We start from the raw sequence: 10,785 nt of genomic DNA on the forward strand, positions 1-10,785 counted from the left end.
ACAGATCCTCAATTACTTTGAACTTTCTAGTTCTTTGCATTCCTTCCTGCTTAGTAGTGCTGTACCATTAGGGAAGATAGGAGAAAACAAAAAACAAATGTCAGGTTTCAGAAATCAATTAGTGGCCTGGCAGGGGTATGTTAACTGAACTGTGCCAAAACAGAGAATTCTGAGGGAAAGAAAGTTGAGTAGTCAAGTTAGGTAGGAGGGTAAGCGTAGAAGCAGTGTGCATGCTTAAGTCCTTAGTCACTGGGCAACACAGATTTAGTCTTAGAATAAACCATAAGTGTCACTATCTTTACGGGAATAAATACGCCTGAATGTGTGGGGGCTGAACAGGCATTCAGTGATGGGGGGGGCAGGGAGGAGGCTTAAAGGAGGCAGTGGAAAAAAATGGATAAATAGCTTCTGAATGATGAGATGAGAGAAATATGAAGCTATCACTCGGGCAATGTCCACACGAAGACACGGCAAAAGAAGTATCTGTATTCAGTTGTTCAGCCAAAATGTCAGGGAGAGCTTGAAATTAAGACAATTTTAGACAGCATTTTGTTCACTTTGGAAAATATTCGTGGAATATTCCATTTCTGTAAAGTCAGAATCAAATTACCGAGTGATATTGGACTACAGAAAAAGCAAGAGAATGAGTAAAAATAATTTTTTATAAGGGAGTACACTCTTCTCTAGGGTAAGATTATTCCATTTAAAGTAACTTTCTTGATATTAACTGATTGCCTACCTAGTGTTAGACTTTGTATCAACAGAAACATAAAAAACATAATTATTGTCCTCTAAACATTTCACATTTTTAACATTTAATTTTTTCATTAATGGCAACTGCTGTAAGCCATACTTCAAATTAAAAAAAAAAAAGTCATTGAGGAAAGAACACAGTAAATAGAAGCTTCAACTGAGATTAGTCAAACCATTTTGACTCAACGGTTAACAGACACGAGAAAAGATTTCATCCCTTTTTGTTGAAAAAATACGTAATTTAAATAGGACTAATATACCTCTTATTTGTATAAATTAAAATGCTGTCTCAAGAAAAAAGTTAATACTCTATTTTTGTACTATCTCCCACCGCAGTTCTTAAGAAATTAAATTTTATATTAAGTTTGGATTTAAATGTGTTCTTCATAAAACTCTCAATGTGCACTTATTCCTAAATGTACTGTAATTTATCTAACCTATTTTTAAAACTCTAGCAATAGACCAAGAAAACCCCAGAATTTTACCTTTTGGGGAGGACTGGGATAGCTTTTTCCACCTTGTTAGTATAATAAACAGACAAAAATGACATAAATATAAATGCCTTGAACCACGTTATAGGCCAGGCATACTGTAGCTTAAACTGTACAGCATTTGAATTCTGACTCTAAACATGATAGGAAAGGTCAGAGAAAAATGCTGAACTGAAGCAGTTATACCAAACAATCTTTTAGAACACTAAGGAGGCCATATCACCAGGCCACATCATCATCACAATGAGCAGTGTTTTGAGCCAATTGCTGTTCATGTGATGACAAAAGCACTAATGGTCCTAGGGTGTGGGGCATGCACAATGAATGCTCAAGTGGACTGCACAGGGGTCACAAGGGAAGGCCCTTTTGGAGATTAATTTGTAAATGAAATGTGTAAAAGTAGTGCTGAGACCAACTGGCCCTTCATGCCTTAACTTCTATCCACTGGTGATGGTTGTGAAAACTCATATAACTTTTGAGGAGGACAATTTGACAATAAGTATGAGGAAGGCTACAAATGCAAATAACCTTGGGGCTCCTAGCTGGTTCAGTCAGTAGAGCATGTGACCCTTGATCTTGAGGGTCGTGAGTTCGAGCCCAACACTGGGTATAGAAATTACTTAAAAAAAATACAAAATAAAAAGATTTATAGGGGCGCCCGGGTGGCTCAGTTGTTAAGCGTCTGCCTTCGGCTCAGGTCCTGCTCCCAGGGTCCTGGGATCGAGCCCCGCATGAGGCTCCCTGCTCAGCAGGAAGCCTGCTTCTCCCTCTCCCACTCCCCCTGCTTGTGTTCCCTCTCTCACTGTGTCTCTCTCTCTGTCAAATAAATAAAATCTTTAAAAAAAAAAATTATAAAATGGAAATAACCTTTAACATGATAGCTAATTCCCCCTCTAGGAAATATCTATATATAATCCAAATAAAATTGGAAATATCCCAAGTGACCAATAACAGAATAATTTAACGATATATCTATACAATGGCTATAGTTCTGCCATCAGAAATTACATTATTTAAAATTTTTGGTCACATGGTATGTCAAGTAAAAAAATTAAGAGGTTTTATAAACACACACACATAAAGACAAAAAGAAAATGCAAAAGATATGTTTTTGGTGGCTACCATGGGATGGTCAAAGGATTGGTAGTTTTTCATTGTTTTTCAATATTTTCTAAATTTTCCACAATTTCCATGTGTTTCATTCATAATCAGAATAAATGTTTTCTTTTTTTTAGATTTTATTTATTTATTTGACAGAAAGAGAGAGAGCCCAAGTAGGCAGAGGGAGAGGAAGAGGAGAAGCAGGCTCCCTGCTGAGCAAGGAGCCCGGTGCGGGGCTGGATCCCAGCACCCTGAGATCATGACCTGAGCCAAAGGCAGACACTTAACTGACTGAGCCACCCAGGCACCCCCAGAATAAATGTTTTCAATAAAAATGTAAGTAAATGTCACCTTTACACAATTAAGTGTTCATTGGGACTGCAGATAATGACCAAGATTTTCCATCTGAGGGGCAGCTGCTGGCTCTGTCGGTAGAGCACGTGACTCTTGATCTTAGGGTTGTGAGTTCAAGCGCTGGCTGGGGGTAGAGATCACTTAAAAATTTTTTAAAAATCTTAAAAAAAAATGATTTTCCATTTGAAAGCAACAAGTAAAGCCACAACTTGCGATCACCCTGTGCTGTGAAGATATGTAAACTTTCTTAACCAAACTGCTAGATTTTCAAGACTCACTGCAGAATAAATAAACTGGAGATTACAAAGTTTGAACTTGGAAAGGGACAACCTGGGGAATGTATGAAATATAAATATACATAAATATAAATATGTTTCATAGTGATCAGTAAGACTTCTACAATGATTTTTACTCAGTTATTTTGGGTATCTCATTATCTTGCTTTGTTTTCTTCTATTAAAGCTTATTTACAGTGTTTTGACAAAATGCATAGACTCTTAAAGCTAGATAAAATTTATAGGCATCCTTGGGGGACAGCAGGGCCTGGCAGCCACCGCCAACCCGAGCCATTTGGTGCTGTGAAGACCGAAGGCGGATGGACCATTTGTCAGGCGGGTACCCGATGTGACCTCACCCCCGAAGAACCATTCCTGGCCCCACTCAGGGGCAGTGAGAGTCTGCTTCGGCCCCTCCCCCTCTACTAAACAAAACTAGGAGAAACTAGAAGCCTCTGTGCACCGTCCTTCCTCCTTTGTTGCCAGGGAAACAAGTCAGAGAAACAACACATATAAGAGAGAACATGCCCAAGAAATAAACAAGCGTGATAATTCCCAACCCCCCCCCCCCCCCCGAAAAAAATTTATAGGCATCTTTAAAGAGCTGTTTGTGTTGTTTGGTTTTTTTAAATGCTAAAATATTCATAGAGGAGATATAGAATGAAATAGTTTCTAATGAGATGTTTATACTTCCTTCTTCCTTGTTCTCCTTCCTGGCACCCAAAGTTGTTCAAAAGTAATTTCCAAGGGGCGCCTGGGTGGCTCAGTCGGTTAAGCCTTGGATTCTTGGTTTCCTCTCAGGTCGTGATCTCAGGGTCCTGGGATCAAGCCTCATGGAGTCAGGCTCTGTGCTCAGTGGAGAGTCGCTGGAGATTCTCTCCCTCTCCCTCTGCCCCTCCCTCTGATTGCTCGTGCTCTCTGTCTCACTCTCAGCCTCTCTCTCTCAAATAAATAAATAAGTCTTAAAAAATAAACAAATAATTCCCAAATTTGCTTATTGGGAATTGAAAATTAATGCTGGAGGAGGGTGGTGTTGGCTGGGGGAGGGTGGCATTGGTGGTCTAGGAACTTGATTTTTTTTTTAAAGATTTTAATTTATTTATTTGAGAGAGAAAGAGAGAAAGCATGAGCAGGGGAGGGGCAGAGGGAGAAGTAGGCTCCCCACTGAGCAGGGAGCCCAACTCAGGGCTCAATCCCAGGACCTGGGATCACGGCCTGAGCCGAAGGCAGGCACTTAACCGACTGAGCCACCCAGGTACCCCTAGGAACTTGATATTTAAAACATTTTCTATAAACTATTCAACAGAGAGCTGATTTCTGAATTAAGGGCCCCCCTTTTCTCCCCACCTCCTGATCATGGTATCAACCCACATGTGACACACACACACACACCAGTCCCTATTTTAAATCATCCTGTACATTGCTGCCTGCAAACATTTATCCAACCCACTCCATGTGCTGATCACTAGTATAGGCCTTGGATCTGTGAAGAATTAGACACGATCCCTGCCCTCAGCATCATCTGAAAAGTAACCTCCCCCCCTCAAATGTTTCATTGCTTCTCACAATCAGTAGACTGGAGTCAAAACTCTTCTGAGTGTGACTTTGAGCTGGCCCCCAGCTGATCTTTCCAACCTGGAATCCCACTATGCCCCCCTCCCAGGGAACTTAGGCTCTAACCGTGGGGCTTATTTGTCATTTCCCAAATATCGCTACTGTTCCCTCCAACTCTAATGTCTTTCTTTGGCCAAAAAACCACATTATCACAAGCCCAACTAAAAATCCCACCTCTCTTCCAATGTCACTCCATATGTTCCAGTAAGAATTACCCTCTTTTGGGGCACTTGGCTGGCTCAGTGGGTGGAGCATGTGACTATTGATCTTCGGGTTGTGAGTTTGAGCCCCACACTGAGATTACTTAAAATGACTTAAAATTAAAATCTTAAAAAAGAAAAAGAATTACCCTCTTTTGGTTTCTTCCCCTTGCCATTAGCTTTGTTTCTCCAGTAAAGCATTTCTTAATATCTGCCTTGCATCCATCTCAACCAACAAATTATATGTTCCTGCAGGACCCAAATGGTCTTGTCTTTGAGTTGTTATGATGTCTCCTACCACAGTGTCCCACACAAAATAGGCAACTGATGTTTGGTGAACTCAATTTTATTCATTATATACATAAAAGTTAAAATTAAGAATAAAAGTTTGATAGAATGTCTTCTAAAAATGGAGAAGAAATAAGAGAAACATCACCATTTATACCATTTACAACCAATATCATATTAATTGATTCAGGCAAGAATTAATGAAAGCTAAAATAATTGGGTGACATTCTGATGAGCAATAAGATACTTACATAGTCAAAAGGTATTTCCCCATAGTTGAGGTATTAATTACCTCATGGGAAAAATGGTAACTTACCAATAGAAAAACTTGACAGATACTACCTTAAGCAAATGATCAAAATTAACATCATCAGGAGTTTCTGGCCAGCTCAGACAGTACAGCATGAGACTCTTAATATCACAGTAGTGAGTTCAAGTCCCATATTGGGGGTAGAGGTTACCTAAAAAAAAAAAAAATTAACATCATCATTAATGGGACAAACTGACTTCATGTCCTTCCTGATGTGATGAACTGAGAAGGATGAAACATTACTTATCTTGTATTCCTACCAAAAATTCCAACCAGGAGGACAGATCAGACAAATTCAGATTCAGGAACTTTCTACAAACCCACCCTACTGTACTCTTCAAAAATGTAAATATCATGAAAGCTCAAAGAGATCTTGATCTGTTTGATCCAGATGGGGTGGGGGAGATTGTTATAGGGAACATTATTGGGGTAATTAGCAAAATTTGAGTATGGACTGTAAATTAGCAAAATTTCAGTGTGGACTATAAATAAAACTTTCATACACTTTGAAATTCCATTTTTAGGAATTTATTTCTCAAAATCACTTAAATGTGCACAAAGACAGACTTACCAGAATGTTTATTGCAGCACTGTTTGTAATGAACATTACTGGGGAAATTAGCAAAATTTGAGTATGGACAATGGCACATTCTAAACTTTATAATGTAACTCTCTATAAGAGAATGCATTTGGGCACCTGGGGGGCTCAGTCAGTGGAGCATGCAACTCCTGATCTCGGGGTTGTAAGTATGAGCCCCACATTGGGTGTAGAGATTACTTTAAAATAAAATCTTTAAAAAAGAGAGAGAGAATATCCTTGTTCTTAGGTCATGCACCCTAAATATTTATGGATAAAAGGTCAAGATGTTTGTAACTAACAGTTGAGTTAATCAAGCTCCCCCCCACCGCAAAATGTGTGTGTGTGTGTGTGTGTGTGTGTGTGTGTAGAGAGAGAGAGAGAGAGGGAGAGAAACAGAGCAAATGTGGCAAAATGGTGACTGGTGAATCTGGGTAAAAGGTATATGGCAATTCTTTGTTTATTTTGCAACTTTTTATGTAATTTTGAAAGAGTTTTGAAATTAAAAGAAAAAAAGAATAAAAGTTTGGGAACTATTTGATTTACTTCAAAAGTTAAGATCCTACTTTCTGGGACTGGTTTTCACAGACTTGTATTTGTAGCAGTCTTAGAGTTAAATCCAAGCGAACCCATCACAAACCCACAAAGTAACTCTATCTTAGCTAAAACATGTCCCTTCCCTCAGCCTTCATGGACCTAACATTTCTCTGTCACGACGCCTCTGATGTCCTGGGTACCATCACCATCACTGCACTTATCAAATTTGCTTTTATTATATTCCATGTTGCATTCATATTTGTTTCCCCAGCCTGGTCTCTGCCAAGTAGAACAGTAAAAGAAAATGTATGACTGAATGAAGAACGCGCGCACACGCACGCACACACACACACACACAGTGAGCATTGAGTGAAGGTATGAATGAAAGATTGACTTTGAGTTAATAATGGTTGAAGCAATGAAATCTCAGTCTTATTTTAACGTGGTTTAGATTCCGTTTTGCCTTTTCATTTTTTTTTATTAAAGATTTTATTTATTTATTTGAGAGAGAGAGATTGAGAGAGAGAGAGCATGAGAGGGGGGAGGGTCGGGAGGGTCAGAGGGAGAAGCAGTCTCCCTGCCGAGCAGGGAGCCCGATGCGGGACTCGATCCAGGGACTCCAGGATCATGACCTGAGCCGAAGGCAGTCGCTTAACCAACTGAGCCACCCAGGCGCCCTTGCCTTTTCATTTTGAAAAACAAACAAATAGACCAAAAAACTGCTGCAAGGTCAGGGTTCCTCTTTAGTGGGCCCATGTTAGATCCCAACCAGCACTGTGATTGTGTTTGAGAAGACAGATCTCACGTAGCATGAAATAAAGACCTATACCAGGGAATTAGTTGGACTTTAGAGATGTGTCTTTCAAATTTGAAAACTACTAGATTCTTCTTTGTGCCACCAGAGAATTTTGAGAAAATCAGATCCTTAATATTGTTCACAACTTTATTTTTGAGGTTTTAAAATGTAGACATTAGGAGCAGGTGTAGCCTAATGACAAACTGTAACAAAAGACCAATTACACAAAGAAAATGAAGAAATGCATAGGCAAATTCCCCATAGTGTGTATGTATAGGGGGTAGAGGGCAGATTCAATATTTCCTTATAAAAAATTTTTTTTAAAGCAACCAACAAATATTTACTAGGTTCCTACTATGTGTAAAACATGAGAAGTTATGGTAAAAGCAAGGCCCTTTAATGAAATAGCTTCCCAATAGCTTACCACCCGGTTGAAGTTATAATAGATGCACACACAAGATAAATTCATCATGTGCAAATGAATGGTAAACAAGGAAAGAAGAGATCACAGAGATCACCGTGGAAGTTGATTCTTGGATTGTCCCTTAAAGAAAAGACAAGATTCTCCGAAACAGTAGCTAGAAGGAAAGGGGAGGGAATTCCAGGCAAGAACTGGCATGGCACTTAGGGTTTAAATCACAAATTGGATGGACCGGTGAGAGCACTGGGCACATGGATTAATCAAATCCAGGTTCTACATGCTATATAAAGAATTTATGTAATACAGTCTAGGAGAATGTCTAACACAGTGGAGAGTCTCATAAATCAATGTGACCATAATATTAAAAGACAAGTGACCCCTCAACTTTCAACCACCCAAAATAGTAACGGACTATCTGGGAGAAAATGTTTGCAACAAAGGATTAATATCCACTATCATAAAAGAGATCTTGAAAAATCTATAAGGCAAAGAGAACCCAAGAGAAAATTAGGCAAGCGTGGTAAATAAGCAATTCACAAAAGAAGATATCCAAGTAGCTGACAAACATATGAGAAGAGTCTCAACCTCACTACTATGGAGAAATGCAAATCAAAACAGCAGTGGAATACCATTTTTGCTCAACTGATGTACAAAAATGAAAAAGATTCAGTGAGACTGAGGGGAAACTGGAAGTCTCATAATGTTAGTAAAAATATAACTTTGTATGATTTTGTAAAATGTTTATCTGTACAGAGGGCAATCTAGAGCATCTATCAAAAGGTTCAATTTTTATACACTTTGAAATTCCACTTTTAGGAATTCATTCCTCAAAATCACTTAAATGCACAAAGATAGACATATCAGAATGTTTATTGAAGCACTGTTTGTAATGACGAAAAATTGGCAACCATCTAAATATTCAACAATAAGTAACATAACAACCAAGTAAATGATGAAGTAAATTCTAATATATCCACATCATGGGATCCTATCCAGCAATTTTAATGAACAAAGTAACTATATCTGTAGTGACATGAAAAGATTTCTAAAGGCATGATAATTTTTTTAAATGTCACTGGTTAATACTATTTCATGGTGCCATTTACATAAATAATTTATATGAAATATACGTTGTCTAAAATGGCTCACATGGGGTGCCTGGGTGGCTCAGTCGGTTAAGCATCACACTCTTGATCTCAGCTCAGGTCTTGATCTCAGGGTTGTGAGTTCAAGTCCTGCACTGGGCTCCATGCTGAGCATGGAGCCTACCTAAAAATAAATAAATAAATAAATAAATAAATAAATAAATAAATAAATAAATAAATAAATAAAATAAAATAAAATAGCTAACACAAAATTACCAACAGTTTTCTTCTGGGAAGAGGCAAGAGATTGGGGGTCATGGATGGCAGGAAGTGAGGGAGGTGCTACCTATGTCCTGATAGTAATTAAGACATCAATATTGTTATTCTTAAGCACTGACAATTCCATGCATAAAGTAGCCTACCTTCATGAATGTCCTAATACTAGGGAGATAAGCCCTGATTCATGGAATTTATTGGTCTGAAAAGAACCAAAGGATTTATCTATCCTAAAAAAACAAAAACAAAACAAGACAACTTTTGGGAGCCTGGGTGGCTCAGTCAGTTAAGCGTCTGCCTTCAGCTCAGGTCAGGATCCCGGGGTCCTGGGATCGAGTCCCGAATCCAGCTCCCTGCTCTGCGGGGAGTCTGCCCCTCCTCCCACTTGTTCTCTCCCTCGCAAATAAATAAATAAATAAAATCTTAAAAAAAAAAACCTTTCAATTTAGAAGAAATGAAAAATCCATTATTAAATAAACATTTACTGAGTGGCACAAACTGTGCTAATGAGCACTGGGAATCCAAAGACCAAAAGCATTATTAAATGTTAACCATAAAATACTATAAAAACCCAGAAGATAAAGTACTATCTGGGCCAGCTAGTCAAGGAAGGCTTCTTGGAGGAAGAGACCTATGAGAAGGGCCCTGAAGAATTTGAACTCAGTTGTTTGATGCAAGTCGAGTAATCTTCCACTGCATGACCCTTAAGCTTCTATGATAGGAACATAGAAAGTAAGAAGTAATTAAAATAATTTCATATTTCTAAAGGGAAGTCATCCATAAAAAGAGAGGCCTTGTGTCTACCCATTTAAAAATATACATTTGAGGGCGCCTGGGTGGCTCAGTTGGTTAAGCGACTGCCTTCGGCTCAGATCATGATCCTGGAGTCCCAGGATCGAGTCCCGCATCGCGGCAGGGAGCCTGCTTCTCCCTCTGACCCTCCCCCCTCTCATGTGCTCTCTCTCTCTCATTCTCTCTGTCTCAAATAAATAAATAAAAATCTTTAAAAATATACATTTGAGGGGCACCTGGCTGGCTCAGTTGGAAGAGCATGTGACTCTTGATTTCGGGGTAGTGAATTCAAGCCCCATGTTGGATGTAGAAATTACTGAAAAAAAAAATCTAAAAAAAAAAAAATATATATATATATAAAAACATATATAAACATATATATATATGAAACTAAGTATAGTTTCTCAATATACTGTATATATACTGCAAGATATAATGCTCCTGGAAGTGGCTCCTGAAAAGATATCAGCAGAATTATCAGTATGCTTGCTAGAATCTTTTGCTAAGTCAATTTAGGAGATCTAAACTTTTCAGTTTTCCGGCTTAATTATTTTAGGTTGATAATATCCCTGGAAAATCCCTCTCTCTATTACAGATATTTGTTTATGTATAGTCACTTTTCCTCCGACAAAGCATCCTCTTATGCTTTTCCTTGTTTATTTGGTGAACTGGTTAAATGTGTTTAATTGTATACCTCTAGTAATATGTCATCATTGGAATTACTGGGTGACTTTTTGGGGAATTTGGTGCCCGTCAGCCCTGTGACATTCGATCTACACAGGCTGTCCTGACATGTTAGCAGCACATACGTTGCACTCGTATGGGATGCTAAGCTGCAGCCCCATACGTTTAATTAAGGAGGCAAGCCACCTCTCAGGAGTTCATGTTTTGCAAAGAAAGAGCCATAATACATTT

This window comes from Neomonachus schauinslandi, chromosome 3 (genome assembly GCF_002201575.2).
Source record: "Neomonachus schauinslandi chromosome 3, ASM220157v2, whole genome shotgun sequence".
In the NCBI taxonomy this organism is placed as follows: domain Eukaryota; kingdom Metazoa; phylum Chordata; class Mammalia; order Carnivora; family Phocidae; genus Neomonachus; species Neomonachus schauinslandi.